Here is a 22,291-nt window from a genome sequence, read left to right on the forward strand (position 1 = left end):
GAAGAGAATGCTGTGGGAGGAATGATTGGTGTCAGAATAGGTGAAGAAGGCTGGGGATTGGAGGCATGTCTGACTTCTGTCTCGTGTCTATAAAAGAAGCCAGAGGAAGTTAGCTGCGGCCACTTCCACACCTTTTTACCCAATAACCTGTAAGACGTCTGTCCAGACAGTCCTGATTATGCCTTTGTTACTGCTTATGTAAGTGATCGTCCCTTAACTCCACATCAAAACGGCAGGCTTGTGCGTCCCGGAAGGACTCAAAGTGTGTTCTTTTTTCACGTTGTGTTTCTTATTCCATGTGGGTAACAAATTTCAATTATGAGCACAGGTAGCAAGGGGTTATGGCCATGAATTTCTCAGAAATATCTTTTTTTTTTCTGCTTTCTTTTTTTAAACTTTTATTTATTTTTATTTATTTATTTTTTTATTTTAACAATTTATTGGGGCTCATACAATTCTTTTCACAGTTCATACATATACATACATCAATTGTAAAAAGCACACCTGCACAGTCTTTGCCCCAATCATTTTTTTCTCTTTTCTTCTTTTACATTTTATTAGGGACTCATACAACTCTTACCACAATCCATACATATACATACATCAATTGTATAAAGCACATCCATACATTCCCTGCCCCAATCATTCTCAAGGCATTTGCTCTCCACTTAAGCCCCTTGCATCAGGTCCTCTTTTTTTTCCCCCCTCCCTCCCCATTCCCCCCTCCCTCATATGCCCTTGGTAATTTATACATCGTTATTTTGTCATATCTTGCCCTATCCGGAGTCTCCCTTCCCCCCTTCTCTGCTGTCCCTCTCCCAGGGAAGAGGTCACATGTGGATCCTTGTAATCAGTTCCCCCTTTCCAACCCACTCACCCTCCACTCTCCCAGCATCGTCCCTCACACCCTTGGTCCTGAAGGTATCATCCACCCTGGATTCCCTGTACCTCCAACCCTCATATGCACCAGTGTACAGCCTCTGTCCTATCCAGGCCTGCAAGGTACCGAACTCTCCCCTTCACAGGGAGGAAACTACACCGGATCTTAGTCAAAAGGCAGAGAGCGATTAGAGTGAAGAAACTAATAGGCAAGTGTCGTTTTCTTGTCATCTGTGCTCACGGATTTGTTCTGTTTCACATTGTCATTGTCAGTGTTGTTCTTTGAATTTGAACTTTCTGGGGGCGGGGGGACCTCGTTTCCAACTCTCGAGCTGACTCAAAGCTTGATAGCCTGCCTCTGCCAAGGCATTAAAACCTAAGTCCCTAGGTTACTGTCCCCTCATGATTGCCGGTTAATCCCTTGGCTTTCATACCCCAGACTCGTTTTGTTCTTCGAGATTTAGCCTGTCCACCAGGTTACAGCTTCATTGAAGGGCGACTGATATAAATGGCTCTTTCAGGCCAGCCTCTTCCTTTTTGTCTCCATTGATCAGACCGGTGCAGGGTTGCCTGAGTTAGCTACTCTGTGCTACTGTGGGCCAAAGCAACCCATGGAGCTGTGGTGGATTGTGTCACTGTGCTGGCTGACGCTAGGCCTTGAGGATCCATCAGTCCCTGCTTTGCTACTGGCCTCGGCTACACCTTATCTTCTGCCATGTCTGCTGCTTGCAGACCAGCTCTGCTCACATTCCACACCTCCCGCCAGCCACTTCGCTGCCTGCTTGCTTGACCTTGGACCAGCAGCCTCTGCAAGTTGCAAGGAACCTTCAGTATATTAACTGTCCCATGAAAGTGAGCTGGACCGAGCCCTCTGTACTGCTGTGTAGACTAATTAGCTGCTGTATTCCTTCTCGCTGTAGAAATCTATCCTTTTAGAAATACAATCCTAAGTGCTCTGGTTTTGTTACTCTAAAATCAGATTAGAGAAACTGCCTAACAATATTTAAATGAATATTTACTTTACTTTATCCACCATTTCTACATCTTTCATAGCAGAATCATTTTCCGTTTTCTTTTTCATGAGGTACCACACAGTTATGAGATCCCTGCTGTCCACACTTATCCCTTTGTCTTTTACCACATACAGCAAATATTGTACACACCCTCAGGTTGGCCATTATGCTTGCCAGTCAACTTGATCATGGCTACTGGATGAATGGTTTAATCTTACATATCAGAAGTTCAAAGTCAGCAGTTTGAGCGCACTAGGTACACCTCATGAGGAAGATGAGACTGCTCATTCCTGGAATGACCGAACCTCAGAAACACAGGAGCATTTCTGCTTGAACTCAGCAGGTCACTCACTATGAGCTGGAATCAATTTGCTGGCGATCTGATTTGGTTTTAGATACTTTGTTCTCATCATGGTAAACATTAAAACACAAACAAGGATCTTCTAGCTCAGGGTTTCTGGGTTAAGCAAAAACAGCCTAGCGCAGTGGTTCTCAAACTGTGGGTCGAAACCCCTTTGGGGGTGGGGTCGAATGACCCTTTCACAGGGGACTCCTAAGACCACTGGAAAACATATATTTCTGATGAATTTAGGAACTGAGACATTGCTCCTCTATCCGTCTCCAGGCAGGTCTGCCCACATGCAGATACGCCCACATGCAGATATGCCCACATACAAGTACCTGGCATGACGGCATGACGACTGTTACCCATGCTACATCATGCTTCAAGATAAAATTTCACTTATTTTTAATTAGAAATAAATATTTCACAATATATGACATATTGTTTTTGTGATGAATCACTATGTTTTAATGATGTTCAATTTGTAACAATGAAAATACATCCTACATGTCAGATATTTACATTATGATTCCTAACAGTAGCAAACTTACAGTTATGAAGTAGCAACAGAAATAATTTTATGGTTGGGGTCACCACAGCATAAGCAACTGTATTAAAGGGTCGGCATTAGGAAGGTTGAGAACCACGGGCCGAGAGGATGCTCTTAGCAGAGAAATAAAGCAATAAGACTTGGAGTCATCTTGAACTCAAGCAATGGATATTCCCTATTACTACTGTTACTTCTTCACAAATGTCCAATCTCATCTAATTACATAGTCTTCTCCTCTTCCTATCATTTGCCTTCAATGCCACACCTGTTTCTGTTGAAATCAGATGTGTTGGGCATGTTCACACCATGGAATTCAGAGCTCCTTCTACCTCTGCCCCATTCTGGAGAGCTGGTCAGTAAACTTTTCCCATCACGGCTGCCAGCATCCACACTATGTCGCATCTACTTCTACTGAACTGAGTCATGAAAATTGATCTATAATTATGCATTCAAAACAATAATAATAAGTTTGGGACCATGGTTATTTAGCCCTGCTATCAGTGTTTCAGATAGGGCCACTTGGATACAAATTAGCTAGAAAATGCCTGTCCTATAGGGTGACTATCAGTTGAAGTGTTCATTGAAGTGGTTTTTCGGAAGCATATTCCTTGGTTACACATTGGTCTGTTCACCACAAGGTCAGCAGTTTGAAACCACCAGCCGCTCCTTGGGAGAAAGGTGAGGCTTTCTATTCCCATAAACAGTTACAGTCTCAAAAATCTACAGGTGTAGTTCTAGCCTGCCCTATAGGGTGGCTATTAGTTGAAATTGTCTTCATGGCAGTGAGTTTGGTTTTGATTTTTGAGAAGGTAGCTAAATGGATAGACATTTATTAAACAATGGGCTTCTATTGACACTGCAAAGGATTACATCATGCAATATTTTTAAGCAAGCCCCGGTGGCACAGTGGTTAGGCACTTTGCTGTGAATCAAAAGGTTGGATGTTCAAGCCCACCAGCCATTTCTTGGGAGAAAGCTGTGGCCACTGTGTTCTGTAAAGATTGACAGCCTTGAACACTCTATGGTGCAGGTCTGTTCTGCACTGTAGCGTTACTTTACTTGGAATCAACTCAGTGGCAATGGGTTTGGGCTTTTGGTGTTGTTTGTTGGTTTGTAAATAATGAAACTTAAAGGGAAACAAAAAGAGATACTGTATTATTTATTGACATGTTTATAAATGATCTTGATTGATGTGATAATGGAGAGTATTGCTATTGATTTATAGGAAAATTCTACTTCGATTTATGTTTGGGTTTTATTACTACTGACCTTTGTGTGACCCCCAACTTATGAGGGTTCTTTGTATTGGTCTCTAAATGAACACTTCTACTGAGTTCATTTTCTGGCTAATTTGCATCCAAATGGCCCTATCTGAAACACTGATAAGAGGGCTAAAGATAGTTTAAAGACCCAAATCTATGAAGGAAAGCTTCTCGGAGTTCAGCTTGAAGAGCTGTATTATGCTAAGACTCACATTTCTGATATAACAATTTTCTAATCTATACCTTTTAAAGATAAAAAACAAACTTTTAGGTGACTGCTTGTTATGGATGGAATTGTGCTTGCACCCCATCACCATCCCCCAAAAAAGTGTTTTAAATCTATCGGTGAGGCTATAACTCTACTTGGGAATGGATCGTCTTTGTTGTCTTAACGAGGCAGAATCCGTTCATCATGGTGTATCATGGTTCATCACTTTGGAAATATCCCTCACTGCTACCAAGTCAAGTCCTACTCATAGCGACCCTACAGGACATGCTAGAGTTGCCTCTGCGGCATTCAGAGACTGCATCTTGCTGCCAGCAGATCGTCTCATCTTTCCACCATGGAGCAGCTGGTGGCTTCCAATGGCAGACCTTTCAGTACATAAACTACTAGGCCACCAGGGCTCCCTGACTGAAAAATAAAAGAGAATAAATAAGCAAGCAGAGGTTAGATGGGGGTAGAGAGATGCTGAGCCACAAGAAAGTTCAGCCAGGCGCAGAAGCCTCAAGGAACTTCCTCCAGAGTGGACCGAGAGAGAAAAGCTTCTCCAGCGTGGGCAGCCTGACTTCAGCGGTCTACCTTCCGAAACCCAGAGAAAACGGGCCGTCCCATTGTGGCGTCTCTGTTCTTGCTGCACGAGAGGACTAAGATAGCTCTTAAATAACTAGAATTTGAATATATTTTACAATAGTTCATTGGTAACATAGAAAGAAGGGAGAAAGTAGAATCCTATTTACTTGCCAAGTTTCAGACTCAGCTGGGCACTTACACAAGTTATTCCAGTAACTGTTAGGTAAATATTGTTATATGCATTTTTAGTTAAGAAAACTAAGACTCAGAGCTGTTAAGGCAACTTGTCACAAGTCACAGTCTAACCTAGCTTGGGCTGTCAGACTTACGAAGACCACGTTCTTCCAACTGTATCACCGGGCACTTCGCAGAACAATCTTTCCACGCGATGTCTACAAGTGATTGCTGGGTCGATGCACTGAGAGGGTCTTTGCACCCCGAAAGTACAATGTAAATGTAGTCATCTGTGTGTAATGGAAGGTGCGCCAGTAGGTGATTTCATACAATGCATAAAAATATTCTGTATGTTCCGGTTTCAAAGAATCAGTCTTTCACAGTTGCTTTTTCCATTTTGCTAAGAGGTCTTATCCAAAAGTGGCTGAGTACGACACGAAGTGGCAACATTTGGTCATGAAAGAGCTGCTTACTGAGTTGAGCTAGTACTCATGGCGACTCTCCTGGTACCTGTGTCTGCCTTGTTCCGTCTCAAGCTGCCCAGGATCAGAGTCATGACGTTCTGTGTACACAGCCGCTGGGTGTGGCACCGCACAGTTACAGGGGATACTCAGCGGCCAGAACTCTGTGATGAGGTTAATAATAAGACTGCTCTTTAAAATGTTCCCACAGCTATTGAGCACGAAATGCTCAAATGTTATAGAATAAAGTTTTAAAATAAAATGCTGTACCAAATTGTGGTAGATATATAATCGTTTGTCAATTTGAAGAGTAAGAGTGTAGGGGTGGAGTCTAGCTTGTCAATCCGATCATAGCCAATGAAGCCTCTGTGGGGGTATGACCTTCTCCTGAAAATTCTGGGAAATCCGGTACTTTCTCCTTGGAGACATTTTCTCTCTGCCCATCCCTGGGAGACATTGCAGCTGACAAGGCACATGGAACTACCCTAGTGCCCTGAACCGGACAAGCTACATGGATGCAACCACAGAGAGACCCCTGCCAGCGCTGAGATGCTGACAACGCCACTGAACCCAAAGACTTTCTACCCACTGGCTTGTGATTGTCCTACATTTGGCTTCATTTCTTGTGTTTCATGAGTCTGAAGAAGACTTTATAGATTGATATCAGACATATGGGCTAATATCAGACTTATGGCCTTGAACTGGACTGAGTTGGGATGCTTTCTTAATGTACAATTGCTCTTGTATGTAAACCTCTTCCTCATACACATATGTGTGTCCATGGATTTAGTCTCTAGTCTACCCCGTACTAACATACAAATACAGGTTGCATATATAGTGGAATTCAAAACCTAATGTTTCCATCCAGTTTAAAAGAACATTAAGTTGAAAAAAGAAAAAATTGAATACATCCTGAACATCTTCTGAAATGGATTTACGTCAACTGGTAAACTAAGGTCTATCAAAAAGTTAGATCTTTTAATAGAGTCACTTAGGGTATTGAAAACACCTGTTAAAATAAAAGCACTATTCAAAAATAGCTATCCAACAGGGAATATCTAGACCGAAATTGAATCTAGAATACATTCCCACAGCCAAACCTGTTCCCAGTACGCACACACAATCTAAAAATACATTACATAAAATTTTACTTAAGCAGGACAAGCACAAATAGAACACTTGTATGAGGAGACTTCCAGAAATTGGGGGAAATGGAATTAAAACATTACATATGTTTTAATATATAAAGTTTTAATGTGTAATGTTTATCAACTTTATTTCTCATCCTAAGCTACATCAATGTCAAGACACTTCTAAATGGTGATGTCAGCCATTTAGTCCATCCCTAAAAAAAGGAAGGTGCTGGGAGTTCTGGCGCATCAAAGCAGTTTCTTGTACATTATTAATGAGATAAAAGTGGGGTTCGCTTTAAATATTTTTTTTTCAATTAGGGGAAAAGTAAGAAGGGGCCAAATCAGGACCATAAAGTCGTTGATCAATGATTTCCCATAGAAACTTTCACAAAACTCCTTTATTTGGTGAGAGGAAGGAGCAGGAGCATTGTTGGGGTGGAGGTCTCTCTGGAGAAGCTTTCTTGGGTGTTTTGGGGCCAACGCTTTGGCAAAGCTTTCCCACACACTCTCGTAGTAAGCAGATGTCCATCTTTGGCTATCCAGAAAGTCAACAAGCAGTCTTTTGTTGTCCTTGTTCGTTCTCATTGAGTCAGCTCCCACGCATAGTAACCCTACGCACAGGGAGCACACCACGCCCGGTCCTGCGCCATCCTCGCCGTTGACCCTATGCCTGAGCACATCCTTTCCATCGCCGTGTCAGTCCAACTCGTGGAGGGCTTTACTATGTCTCACAGTCCCTCCTCTATCCCAAGCAGGAGACCAGTGACTGGTCTCTCCTGAGCACCCCCACAACCCCTTGCAGTGACCTTTGCTCTGAACCAGTGTGTTTGCTTTTTGACTGGACAGACCGGTGTTATCTCTTGGCAGCCATTGCTTTGCTTGTGCTATTGTCTTCAGGAATGCGCTCATAAAACCACGTTCCTGTGACAGATCTTCCAAGAAATGAGTCCGGATCTTGATCCCGCTTGTTTAAAATTTCCACCCAAAGTCTGCTCTCCACTTCAGCTACAGTTTGGACACCCACAGAGCAGAACATTTGCTTGGTTTTAATTTTTCAGTCCGAATGGTATAAATGGAACCAATCTAGATACTTATGGTACAGAAAGATGTGACAGTCTGCTTCTCTGAAGTTCACGGCCTTGGAAACCCTATGGGACAGCACTACTACTCTGTGATTTAGAATCAGCCGGCTGGCAATGGAAGTTTTCTTTTCTTTTTTTTTGTTTTAGTTAAAAAATTAATTCATTTCCAGAACGTTTTATTTCATATCCATGCACTGTAATATCGAGCAATTAGTGAGAAATGAAATCGCGCAAAAGCAAACCCATTGCCATCAAATATGAAGCACATGTATGTATACATTTTATGGCTATTTAATTAAAATGAGCTTTACTTCAGAGAGTCATTAATAGATGTGATTAAGGAGGCTTTCTAAAAAAGAGTGCTAGGGAATTAAGAAAATGTTAAAAGTGAATAAATAATAACTATAAGTAGCCCTGGTCTTGCTGCTGAGAAAGCTTGGGGCTGCCCGCAATAAGTCTGGCAGTTCAAATCCACCAGTGGCCCCTGGGAGAATGAAGACACAACCAGATCCCGTAGAGACTGACAGGAAACCCTATGAATCGGAATGTTGGTTCCTCTGAGTCAGAACTGACTTGAGGACAATGGGCTTGGCTATTATTAAGCTAAGGATGGACTCATGAGGGTTTTTTTTTAAACATTTGAAAATTTAAAAAACATTTTGCCACAGTAAAATAACCATCACGATGGATTCCAGAAATCGCCCGATTTATTGTTTGAACACACTGGTGGTTTTTTTTAAAAAAATTATAGTTCTTTAAATGTCAAGTTTTCTCTGGAAAATTTTACAAATATTAAATTTCAAAATGTTAAATTTGAGAACTTAGTTTACACTTAAGTAACCATGAGTGGTTATGTAGCAGAGTACTCTAAATTGATGTTCCCTAGGATACCTTCCTTTAAGCCCTGATGGTGTATACCTTCCCCTTAAAATATGTACAACACCTTTTAAGCAGGTTGTTACTTGCTTGTCACAGATAATTCTTGGGTGGAAAAACTATGAAGGAAGCACCTATAAATTCTTCCTTGCTTCTGTTAGAGTGTAGCAATTTATCATCTAACCTATTGTGTGTATCAACTATCGTGGGTCAGGCTGAGTTTCTGGTTCTCTTCAGACACAGCTGACCGCAACTCATAAGCACCAGCGGCTACAGTTCCCCACTTCTTTATCAGCAACTGTATTTAAGACAGGTCATTCTTCCATCTATATTTTGACTAGTTTTAACCTCTGAAGAAAGGCTTCTTTCTCTTGAACCTGCTTCACCAAGGTTGCTCTTTCTTCCCGTAATCCTCATTGGTTGAGAAGGTTCTCGTTGACAAGATCCTTTTGGCAAGCTCTGCTTGACCCACCATTGAGTGACTTGGAGTTACAGACACTGATATTCTAGAAATTATTTTTCAGATATTGATTCCCTTCACATTCACTGCCTCTGTGCTTAAAACTTCCGTGAAATCCCAAACAATTCCCATCTGGGGAAGAAATTGATTTCTCTGAAAAACTCTCTTTCTTCATCCTCCGCGTTAAGATGTCTTACCATGCTGTAACAGTAATGAAATAACGATCTTGTTTTCCTTGATCGTTGTTCTTAAGTGCTGCGCTCGCAGGCTCCTCCATCATGCCCATGGCATCCATCAGCCATGGGGTTTTGATAGTTACCCCTGGATTATGCCATGCTATTGAGTCTAAGAACTGAACTCTAAGAAGGTCTTTTATTGAGGGGAGGTGATCTGATGGTGGTGATAGTAATCTTTGAATATTGTGGTGGAAAGAATTCACGGCATCCTGACAAAAATGGAAGCTTTCATAGTACCATTTAAGGCCATTAGTTAGGCTCTGTCGGGCTTTAGACAGCCATTGCTGGCGTGATGCCATCCACTCTACTGTTGGTTTATCGCTTCTCTACAAAGCGTCAAAAGTAGTGCGGGTTGTTGAAGTGCCCTGAAGTCATACCTCAAGTGGGGATGGTTTACTAAAAGGAGGATAAGACCCAGTGTCCTCCTTGCTGTCACACTTTTAGTTATTTTATAACAGCCAATTCATAAATTCACATGTACTCTATTCTACCACAAGACCCCTTTAGATTATTGAAAAGCAAGGATATTACTTTGAGGGTCAAGGTGTGTCCGACCCAAGTCATGGTATTTCCCATTGCCTGTAGGCATGTGAAAATTTGACATTGAATAAAGAAGATTGAAGAAGAATCAATGCATTTGAATTGCAGTGCTGGAGAAGAATATTGAAAGTACAAGGATGGCTAAAAGGACAAATTGATCTTTTTTGAAAGAAGTCCAACCACAGTGCTCCTTAGAGGCAAAGTTGGTGACACTTCATCTTCCATACATTGGACGTGTTCTCACGAGAGACCAGGCCCTGGAGGAGCACATCGTTCTTGGCAAAGCAGAGGGGCAGTAAAAAGAGGAAGGCCCTCAAGGGGATGGACTGGCACAGTGGCTGCAACAATGGGCTCAAGCACAGGGACACTTGGGAGCATGATGCAGGATCTTGCAGTGTTTCTTTCTGTTGTGCACAAGGCCTCTATGGGTCGGAACCGACCTTATGGCACCTAACAACAACAGCAATCTTCAAAATAAGCTATCAAGTTTTCATTGAGCTCTCCCTACAGGCTATGACCTACCCTTCTGCTGTGTGGGAATTACTCACAATAAGAGCAATTGCCAAGGATTCATGTCGGCATGGTGAATTATGTGGTGGGCTGCTAATTGCAAGGTTGGTGGTTCGAACTCCCTGGTGGCCAACTCTTTAGTCACCTTAAGGTTTGATATTACAAACTTCTCTCTGTCTGAAGCTGTCTGTTCCCCTAAAGATTTAGTCTCGGAAATCCTATTAAAGGTTGCTGTGAGTTGGAATCTACTCAATGGCATGGGACTTAGTTTGTTTGAGAGTACTCACCGCATACTAAAGTTGTGGGTTACATGTTGGACTGTCAACTACAAGGTGATCAATGTGAACGTAGCAACTGTTCCTTGGAAGAAAGATGAGTTACAACTTCAGAAACCCATGGGGGTGGTTCTACTCTCCCACGGGGTTGCCATGAGTCAGACTGATTTGATGGCAATGAGATTTTTTTTGGAGGGTGGTGGTGGTGTATAGGCTGCAGGATCAGATGATGATCCTACTAACACCTGTCTCTTTAATATGACTCCTCAGTTCACTAATCTCTGATTAAATAATCTACTTAGACTAGTGTTGGCCTAGCCTGGAGTCACAACATAGGCTATCATGACCCCCTGGGAGTCGTGCCACAGTAAACTCATCAGGAGGGAATACTTCCCCCTGCTTTGTGGTTTAAGCGCTCCTTTTCATATCCTCCACTTTAAGGGTAATAAAAAAATTCCTTAAATCATGTTATCCAGTGTAGATTGTGCTACTTCCTTGCAAGATGTCAGAAAGGAGGACATGAACTCAGAATTTGTTTCATTTGCCGGCCCATGCTGTCCTGTGTACAGGACAAGTGTCCTGTGCAGGTTTTATCAATGGAGTTCCCTCTGCTGCCAGTTTGATTTGGTCATTGGGAACCCACATAGGAGACCCAACGAAGGAGGCTCGTGAAGTCAATGTACTTATTTCTGTGGTTCCCCACGGTGAGGTTATTTTCGACTGGCTGTGTGTCTCCCTGGCAAGTTACTGCCTTACCAAGGGAGGAGGTTTTTTCTCTTTCTTCCTGGGTTCTAGTAACCAGTCACCTCTCTGATCCCTTCAGGCTGTGTCAAATGTAAGCAGCCACCAGTTCCAGGATGCTGTGCTATTGTGTGTGATCCCCTTTCACCAGCGATTCTCACCATCACCTGAAGGGTTTATTAAAGCAGCTTGTGGAGCCCCACGCCCAGAGTTTCAGACTCAGTGGGTGTGGGGTGGGGTCCAATCCTTTGCATGTTTAATGAGTTCGCAGAGGATGCTGGTCACAGAAGATGCTGGTGCTTGTTTGCAGGGCACCACACTGGGACAATCATTGCTCTATACTGACACCTTTGTTTACAAGGAATATCGACAGAGAGTGGATGGCAGAAGCTGCCAGGAAACCACTCCCACCATTTCCAACAGCTGGTTTGAGAGAGATAATTAATAGGCCTACTTGTATCAGTCAGATCCCAACTGGAAACAGATGGCACCTTTCAAATAGGGTAATTCCGCACAGCCAATCAGAGAACGAGCAAACCTTTCCAGGCCTTGTGTTTTATACGAAAGACCTCTAAGCACACAGGTAAGAAGCTGAAGTCCGGGCATCCCCACGCACACTCATGCAAATCAGCTACCACGAGCTCCAGTGACGTGACCCCCAGTTGCACTCCAGCTGGGAGCCCCAGTCTAGCTGTACTCTCTGGAGTGTTTGCTTCCACACCTGCCCCAACCTCCAGGAGCACCTGGTGGCTTTGCTGTGTTCATCTCACTAGTTCATCTTTACTCCGCGCAGGATTTTCTTGATCACGTAGCTCATCCCGTAGCATCTTGTGAGGGATTGCGGTTTCCACCCAAGCGGTCCTGATATCCCTCCTTCTGGTCTTTAGCCCACTTCTGTCCTACCCACGACAGCAACTATTCCCACTTCAACATGTATGCAGAGGGGGTTCCCTGCTTTCTATATTTTGAGAATCGGGAGACTTCATCTCACGTACTTTGGACATGTTGCCAGGAGAGGCCTGATCCTGGAGAAGGACATGATGCTTGGTAAACTGGAGAGGCAATGAAAAGAGGGAGACCTTCAATGAGATGGACTGACACAGTGGCTGCAACAATGGGCTCAAATATAACAACAATCGTGAGGATGGTACAGGACTGGGCAGAGTTTCGTTCTGTCATACACAAGGGCACTGTGAGTTGGCACCAACTAGATGGCACCTTACAGCATGAGTTCTCATTCTCTCTGCCTTCCCTCCCCTTGCTTCCCCTCACTGCATTTCTTCAGACATCTGTCAGAAGGGTTAGCTAAGACACAGTGATAGCCTTCCGATTAGAAGTGGTTTTCAATATGTGGCCCTATCTAATGCATCCCAGCACCTTCTTCCTTTCTATGCTTTGTGTGTCATGTTGATATCAAATATTTTACTAGTAAGAATTTTGTAAAATAAGTGTAAGCTTCCAAACCAAACCAAACTCATTGTCATCGAGTCAATTTTGACTCATGTGACCCTATAGGACATGGGAGAACTGCCCTGGTGGGTTTAACGCTTCATCAGAGTAGAAAGCCTCATCTTTATCCTAAAGAGCAGCTGATGGTTTCAAACTGATGACCTTGAGGTTAGCAACCCAGGGCTCCTAACTGTAAGGTAGTAAAGATAAAATAAATGCATCAACCAGAAACATATTCTGTCTCAAAACTAGACTATTGCTGTACCTGAGTATACTGCCCCATCGATCCCCTGGACTTCTCATGTACCTTCTATGCTGAATTCAATTTATGTTTCTGTATGCAACATACCATACAGTTTTGAGTAAATTTTCAAGTTTGTTGCTCATTTTATACTATTTTACTAAATTTCATCCATATTAATGCATTTCGCAGTAGATCCTTCATTTCACTGTGTAAGTAAGCTGCAATTTATTTATTTGCTCTCCTGTTGATGGACATTTGTGTTTTCTAATTTCTTTGCTGTTATAAGCACTACTGTTAGGAATCTTCTTAAAAATAGCTCATGGTGTACATATTTCAGAGACATTCTTACGTTAGTAAACCTGGTAGAATTGCTGGATTGTAGAATATGTGCTGATTCATCATTTCAAAGCAATGCCAAATTGTTTTCCAAAGTAGTCACATCAATTTACAATACCAATCATACTGAAGGAGAGGTCTTGTTTGTTCATATCTTTACAACCTTTGACATGAATAGACACCTTACTTTTTGGAAATATGGTCTGTGTAAAACAGTCTTACTTTGAGGTTTTAACCTTCTTTGTTAATAAGATTATTTCTTATGTACACTTGTCATTCATATTTCCTCTACTTGACTCATGTGTTCATGACTTCATCTATTTTTCATTTGTGTCTTTTCTCTTTTGATTTATAAGACTTCTTTATATTTCTGGATAGCTATTTTTGTTTTTTAAAGTATACTTGCTAAGTGATTGTTATTCCAGTCTGTGACTTATACTTTGTTTCAATATTTTAATTATTGCTGTTAATTACGTTAATGGTGTTAGTTATTGCTGTTAACAATACATTTTTCAAATAAGCAGTATACACCTATTTTATTCTTGTTCATAGTCATTTTGACTATTCTTAGTTCTGTGTTTTTATATTTTGAAATCATTTTCTTACTTCCTACCAAAATGCCTGCCTGAATTCGGATTGGGGTTTTGCTGTAGCTTGCATTAGTTTTCCATTGCCACTTCAGTCAATTTCCACAAACTTGGTGGCTTAGAACAACAAAAATGTATTATGTTAGTTCTGGAGCTCGGAGCTGAGAACTGCATTCCCTCGGGAGGCTTCAGGGGAGAATGGTTCCTGTCCTTTCCAAACACTCGATGCTCCTACATTCCTTCACTGCTGGCCTCATCTTTTGTCTTCTAAACCAAAGGTGGGAATGTCCAGCCCTTGGCCGGTATAAATTCCCTAAGCCCATAAAAATTATCAGCCAACACCACACTCCTCACCAAAGAGAAGCTGTTCCAGCCATCCCATTATGGGTGATTTAATTAAATGTTTCCCCAGTATGGTCTGAAACTGTTATAAAGATCCAAATTGCCCTTGACAGAAAAAAAGTTCTCCACTTTTAAGCCAAGAGCATAGCATCTTCATATCTGTCTTTCTCTTTGACCTGAGTGTCTATTCTCATATTACCTTCTATCACTGATGCACCCTCGTGGAACAGTGGTTCGTTAAAGTGTTTGGCTGCTGACTGAAAGGTCAGCAGTTTGAACCCATTAGGCATTCTGGAAAAAGAAGCGACTGTTTGCTCCAGTAACTATATCCATGGAAACCCTATGGGGCCAGTTCTATTTTGCCCTGTAAGATTGCAGTGAGTCGGAATTCAACTCTGTCATGCCTTTCTCTTTCAAGGACCATGTTAATCACATTGCGCCTGATATAATTATAATTCTACTGTGTCCTGTAGGATTGCTCTCAGTCACACTTTAACGAGCCAGCAGTAGAGTTCTCACTCTGCCTCTCTTGTCTTCCTCTTCTAAGGACCCTTGCAATTCTATAGGGGCCCCCAAAATGATCCAGGAATGCCCAACAATATGCATTTCTAAAAAAAAATGTGAGAACTAAGTCAATGGCTCCCAACTCTGATTTCATTTTAGAACCACCAGTAGAAACACTGTAAAAATCTCTAATTGCCACCTCAGATCAACTCAATCAGAATCCCTGAACAGCTCTCAGGATTTATCTTTTTTGTTGTTGTTGTTTTGTTTTGTTTTAGGATTTGTTGTTTTAAAAGATTTCCCCAGCTGACCAGGTTTGAGAATGCTCAACGGTATGATCGGAAGGGTTCTTCTTGACTCAGGAGGAGGGAACCGATGAATTCTCAAGTCTAAGCAGTCATTGATCCAACCGTTTGCGTTGGGATTTCCATTTCACCCCAGGGCAACCCTATAGGTATGTATTATTACGGATGACATTATGACACCTCAGAGTGTGTTAGGATGTAATTCCTGTGACTGTGGTGGTGATCCTGTTGGCTAACGAGGATTACTCTGTTGTGTTAATTAGATGATACCCAAGTAGGGTAGGCTCGTAAATCTAATCACTGAATTACAAAATGGGCAGATTAGACATGGAGATCCACACACAAGGGAAGACAGTGGTCCTGTGCAGATGGCCCGCACACCAAGGAAACGTGGGCAGGATTAGCACTAAACTCTTCAGACTGAGAGGAGAGGCCACCTTCAAAGCACGTTTGCTACAGCAGGTGTAGGTAACTAAGCTGTACCTGACTGGGCGTCATCTCCAGTCTGTCACCTCTCTAAAGACTTCATCCTCTGTGCTATCTTCTTCAAACCGGCTCGTTCTGGTTTGAGAACCTGCATGTCCACTGCAGCTGTACTGAAGCTGAATAAACCCCAAACCAAGCTTACTGCCATCAAGACAAGGCTGACTCATAGCAACCCTAGAGGCCAGGGTTCCAGCGCCCCTGTGAGTTCCCGAGATTGTATCCCTTTATGGGAGGGGAGTAGAAAGCCCCATCTTTCTCCCGTGGAGTGGCAGGTTTTGAACTGCCTATCGTCAGCGTGACGATCAAACATGCAACCAGGGCCCCATGTGAAGCAGAATAGATATTTTAAAAAGAATCACCAAAGGAATTGCGATCTGAGTCACCTAAGGATTAGTGAAAATGGAGGTTGTGATTCATCCTATGGGGTAGAAATGCAGATTCTCAGCAGGGGGCTGAACCCCAATGGAGTCTTGTTTGGTTTAGTCACACACATGGTGTCCTGTCAATCTCCGGGTTCTCCCCCTCTTGCTGGTGCTATAGCTGCTGGCAAGCTGGCCCTGAGTCGCAGGTACCTCATGTAGAACAAAGTGCTTCCTGGGCCGGGGCCATTCCCGTGATCCACTGGGGATGAGACCATTAGGGTCCATAGGGATTTCTCTCTCTGGCATCTTTCTCAGTGTGTCTTAGTCTGTAAGTGCCACTGATACCTGTTCAGTATCACAGCAACATGTAAGCATTGCTTGTTATCTTTTGCTCCTGAGTAGATTCCAACTCAGAGAGACCTTACTGGACAAAGCAGAATTGCTCCAGAGGGTTTCTGAAGCTGTAAGTCTTTACAGAGGTAGGCGGATTCATCTTTCTTTCAAGGTACAGTTGGTGGGCTTAAACAGCTGATCTTTTGATTAGCAGCACAATGCCGAGTCCACTGTGTCACAAAGAACTTCTTGCTTTTTCAGAACAGAGGGTATTTTACCCAGAAGTCTCAAGCAAACTTCCTTGAATAGCTACTTGGTCCAAATTTGTCCACATGTGCACGTACAGAACTAATACAATGGGCTGGGATAGGCCATGTTATAAACAGGGGCTTGGGGGGAGGCAGGAGGACCTTCTCTCATAACATCTTATTTCTCAAATGAGATCCTCCTAATTTCTCTGTCCAAGCATATCATACTGCGGTGATCCACATGTGGCTGTGACACCAGATGCCATGTCAGCAGGATCACTCATGGTGGACATGCTTTAGGGGAGCTTCAGCGGGAAGAAGAAAGGCCGTTGTGTTTACAAAAACTGGCCCAGGAAAGGAGCCCTGGTGGTGTCCTGGTTCTGAGCTGGGCTGCGGTTGGCAAAGCCCCGTTTGAAACCAGCCGCAGCTCCCGTGGGAGAAAGATGGGGCCTTCTGGAGTGACAGTCGACTCACAGGGACAGTAATACCCTGACCTATAACGTTGCTATGCGTTGGCAGCAACTCAATGGCAGTGAGGCTTTTGTTGTTGGTTTTGGGGCCTATGAAAACCCTACAGATTATAATGTCAGGTCTCCTTCTGGCTTGTTTTAGAAAGAGATGTAACCGAGAGGGATCAATGGGCCAAGGAGAACAGTATGGTTGATGAATTAGAGGCCCAGCAATGGCCTGGAGGTTCTGGGTGGGATGGATTGGCCCCGTAGCTGCAGGGCTGATTCCTAGTATGCTGCCATCGCGAGGGTGTTGTGCTGCTGCACGTAAGGAGAGAATCAACCCAAACTAGAAGCTACCTAATTTCTACGTCGAATTAGCCTTTATGGGTAAAAATTCTACCAGAAGATGGAGGAGCACTCAGAGTGAGGAGTCTATCAATCGTGAAACTACTGCACAGCAAACACTACTTGCTGTTCTAGTGAGTACAGGGCAAGAGAGCAGAGAATGAGAGGGACACAGAGACAGACCAGGAAAAGGAAAGGTGAGGCGCAGATGGAAATGTTGATCATGAAGTCCTGTGAGCTAGCTCTTGTCAGAGATCATTGAAAATCATTGGGGTATATTTGGCTGCTGTCCAGATGAAAAGAGTTAAAATTCTGAAGTGAAGAATTCCAGACAAGAATTCTGCATGGAAAAATAATGTGGTTAAGAGTGTCTATATCGCTCTAGGAACATATATAATTCAGGTAATGAATATATGACAGGTATATTCCTAAATACACACAATCAGTGATGCACTTGGCCAGGAGTAGGGGACTCGAACTGAAGCGGTCTTATTCAGTGTAGGAAAGAAGACCTGGTGGCCCAGTGGTTAAAGTATGCGGCCGCTAACCACAAGGTTGGCTGATTGAACCCACTCGTGGCTTCCTTAGGTTTCTGGCATGGGCTTCCCCGGTTTTTGTTGCTCAACGCTGAAAAGTGTGTGTGTGTGTGTGTGTGTGTGTGTGTGTGTGTGTGTGTGTGTGTGTGAGAGAGAGAGAGAGAGAGAGAGAGAGAGAGAGAGAGAGAGAGAGAGAGAGAGAGAGTTACTTTGTGACCCAAATTAGCCACTCCGGGGAAGCATGTGAAAACCACTTGGAAATATGGCCGGAGAGAGGAGGCCACCCAGCACCGAGAGAGCGCCTGCTCTTAGTCTCTGCTTCTTATGGCCTCTGACCCCCACTCGAGGGGCCGTGGTGGAGGGTATGGCCGTGGTTCTTCGTGGCTGAGTTTGGGCATCTGTATGACTCAGTGTTGCTGGTTCCTCGTGTGCTTGCCCAGGTGTCCCACATCTGTGCACGCCCAGCTTTGGATCTTCTCCAGAGGTGTCTGATTTCTTTCAAACCCTTTTATGGGGCATGGCCAGCTAATTTGCATTTAGTGTAGGCATTTGTTGGAGTCAACCCCCCTGGTCCCTAATCTTTGTCAGCTCCCCCAAAGAGGCCGTAGTCGGGTGTGGGGATTGACAGCCTTTGAAACCCCATGAGGGCAGGTCTACTCCGTCCTATAGGGTCACTAGGAGTGGCAATCCACTTGATGGTAAAGGATTTGACTCAGTGTAGCCAATCGAAAGGGCCATCTTCCCCTAGCTATCATTTGATAGTCCTTTTGCTCTCTAGACAACTTCTTAAACCACACTGTTGACCTTCAATATAAAACAACCTTGGCTTTTAAATGTACAGGTTATAGTGGAATCTCTCTATTCCACTAGCAGTGGTTCTCAACCTTCCTCATGCCGCGACCTTTTAATACAGTTCCTCCTGGTGTGGTGACCTCCCCACCATAAAATTATTTCATTGCTGCTTCATCCCTGTCATTTTGCTCCTGTTATGAATCGGGCAACGCCTGTGAAAGGGTCGTTCTACCCCCAAGCGGGTCATGACCCACAGGTCGAGAACCTCTGCACTACAGACCACAGGGTGTAAGGTAGTACGTTGACAAGAGTGTGGCTTTGGGACTTTAGTTCCAGAGGTAACACAGGTGAGTTCATCTACCTAGTCTTCCATTTCTCATCTGTAAAAAGGGGGTAGGATTTGACTTCCTAATACCTTGTGGGATTTTGTAAAGAGGTTGGATCGGCATGAAACATGTTACTTATCACTAGTGTTTCTACAAAGCTGACTGAGAGTTAGTGGCAAGGCCCAGGATTCCCCACACATTCAGGGATAATCATGGTACTGGAAGTAGTCCTGGCGGTGCAAACCGTTAAACCAAAAGGTAGTTTACACCAACCAGTTGCCATGAGAGAAAAGACCCCGTAATCTTCTCCTATAAAGATCACAGCTAAACTCCCTGCTCCCTCTGCGGCATAATTTTATTCTGTCTTATGGGATCGCTTAGAGTAGAAATAGACCAAAGGAGTAATTACCTTAATTTGTTAGTAGCATTTCTCACAAGTGAGGTATGAATTAAAAAAATTATTTCATAGATTCATCTTTATAAAGTGAGACTCCTTCCAATATTTAGGGAATAACCAAAGAAATTCCATCTTATGTGGCAAAGACAACATTCAAAATTGGTCTTTTGACTAGTCAAATGCTCCTTCTGGCTTATTCATGGTTACTGCTGAAAAAAGGTAGACTTGGAGTCCTTTAGCAACTGATCTGGCAAACAGTACAGAATTATATTTATCAGGGACAAGGGGGAAAAAAGAATTATATTTATTTTATGACATAGCATTGTGGGGGTTTTGGTCTTGTATCTCTAAGAATAGGAAGTCTTCAACTTCTCCATTGCACTCTGCATTTACTCCTAAAATAAAGACACACTTTGCCTTGCCTCATATTTGTATTTTAATATTTATTTGTTTTAAAATGATTAGCCGTCCAGTTGGTGATTTGTAATGGTTCCAAATATTTTCTCAACAGAGTTGCTAGATATAGCAACTGTAATTTCACCATTAAAACATTAAAAAAATTAAAAGAAACATTTTATTGTTAAGTATAGCGTTAAGAAGCCCTTGTTACAATTTGCACCAGGAAAAGAGGAATATTAGCATATTCATACCTTCAGTTAACCACTACAGCTTCCTATCAGATTGACTCCTTGTCTGGTCTAATGGCCCCCTTGGAGAATAAAAGCAGTTCCCCCAGGATTGCTGTATTTGAATTCAAAGTGTAAAATCATTCCAAAGTGTGGGGAAGTGGTAGGGGCTGAATAGTGTGTCAACGCTAGGAAGTGTAGGCAGCAGGGGGTGTAGGCAAATGAGAAAGCAGTGAGAAGGAACAGAGGGGGTGGGGTGGAAGGAGTCAACCTACTTCCAATTTAGTCCTGAAAATGTCTTTACCAGAATTCCTTCTTGTTTAAATCGCTGCTGATTGCTCTTGGTTTTAGTACTTAGGCCTGGTTAAGTTATGCCATGCTAATATTTCTTAATCGCCACCCACGCCAGTTTATTAAAATTTGAATTCAGGCTGATTTTACCTAGGGCATTGTTGGTACTTGATGCTTTCAAATAAGCCAGTCTTTCTGAGATTGCGGGTTGTTTTTTCTCTGCATACCTTAGAAGGGATTCAATGGCGGAGGCATTGCAGTTTTAATACTCGATGCAGCCTTCTAAAAAGACGAGGAGTTATAAAAGGTTTATACCAACCTTGTCCAGTAGACCTTTCTGAGACGAGCGTGGGTGATTTGTGGTGACCACGCAGTAGCCACCCGCAGCATGTAGATACAGAGTGCTGGAATACTAAGCTCAAGTGATTGGTGACTGCCTGCGGTGGTCAGGGCTAGAGGCTTCGTCATACTAGAGGCTTCGTCACACTGGTGGCTTGCTTCTTGCTGTGATCCTGGAAGCTGTGCCACTAGTATTCCAAACACTCACAACGTATTCTGGGGTGGGCAGGTTTCAAAGGAGCTTCCAGACCAGAAAGACCTGGTGGTCTACCTTCAAAAGGTAACCGTATGGATCAACAGAAAGTGTGGTTCTACGGACGTGCTGTGAACGCATCATAGTGCCCACTGCCAATGAGTTGATTCTGACTCATAGCCACCCTATCGAGGGTTTCCCATACAGCCGACCTTGAGCCTAGCAGCTCAAACATACTCAACTGCCATCGGGTCAGTTCTGACTCATTATGACCTTGGCACTCCTGTGGGTTTCTGAGACCATAAGTCTTTTCCCCAAGGATTGGTTGGTAGTGTTGAACTGCTGACCTTGCGGTGAGCAGCCTAACACATAGTGCCCATCACCAGGAGGGATTCATTGCTAAAGGTCATGTTTGATGTAGAGGGCCAGAGAAAGCAGAGGTGACCCTGGGAGAGATGGCTGGGGCGCACAGCTGCAGAGACTGAATGAAACACGCTGGGGATTGAGGATGATGCCCTACTGTGTTGTGTAAGAGGTTGCCATGAGTGGATGTGAAAACTCACCTCCATTGAGGGAGAGGGGGTTTCTGAAACTATCCATCTTTCCCGAGCAGATAGCCTCATCGTTCTCCTGCTCGTGGATTTAAAACACCAACCTTGTAGTGAGGAGTCCGATGCTTACCCGACATCGCCACCAGGGCTCCCTTCTATATGGAAATTTTATTAAAAATGGTCAGCCTCCTTTTCTTAAAATGCAAAACTAATTTTTTAAAATCCCCACAAGCCTAGCTGTTCTGATTAATACCATGAATAGTTAGTTATATGTTTCTTTCCTGTGTGTTTGTTTTTGAATGGGAATCATTTGATCTCTGTATGGCAATGAAAGACAAGTCTAACCAACCAAAGTTACTTGCACAGCAGCATCCTGGGATGGATTTGTGTATCACTTATAGGAACGTGTACCATGCAGTCATTTTCTAATTTAAACTATTGACATAAAAGGAGTGAGCCCGGGCAGTTGAAAATGTGAGGTCAGAGAAGTATGCTCTGCACTGACAGGCTGGCCTTTCAAGTCAATTTTCCTTTACATTCCCTTCTCCCTCCCCAGGAATCTGGCACCTTCCAGCTGCCCTCTGGGTCTGCAAGGCCTCTAAGGTTTTTCCCCTTAGCCTAGTAGCTCCCAGCTTCCCCAACCTGTGCCCTGCCTTCCCTCACAAATACAAATCGGAATCACTGGTATAGCCTTGCTGCCTCTGTTGCGAATGTTTTAGATGAAAATACTGAGCCACTGAAAGAATGGGGGTTGGATAAGATAACTAACATTGATTAAATGTTATGTGCTTGCTGAGAAGTCCCTGGGTGGGGCAAACAATGAACAGGTTTTCCTGCTAACTGAAGTTGCAGGTTCTTTCTCGCCCACTCAGAAGGGCCTGGGGGAAGGAAGGTCTTTGGAAAAGCAATCTGCTATTGA

At 43.3% G+C, this 22,291-nt stretch overlaps 1 pseudogene; it reads right to left on the reverse strand.

Moving 5' to 3' along the window:
• Nucleotides 1-8,659: 8,659 nt before the first annotated feature.
• Nucleotides 8,660-21,509, reverse strand: LOC142455524 (swi5-dependent recombination DNA repair protein 1 homolog pseudogene; annotated as a pseudogene).
• Between the last annotated feature and the right edge of the window lie 782 nt (nucleotides 21,510-22,291).

This window comes from Tenrec ecaudatus, chromosome 8, assembly GCF_050624435.1.
Source record: "Tenrec ecaudatus isolate mTenEca1 chromosome 8, mTenEca1.hap1, whole genome shotgun sequence".
Lineage (NCBI taxonomy): Eukaryota > Metazoa > Chordata > Mammalia > Afrosoricida > Tenrecidae > Tenrec > Tenrec ecaudatus.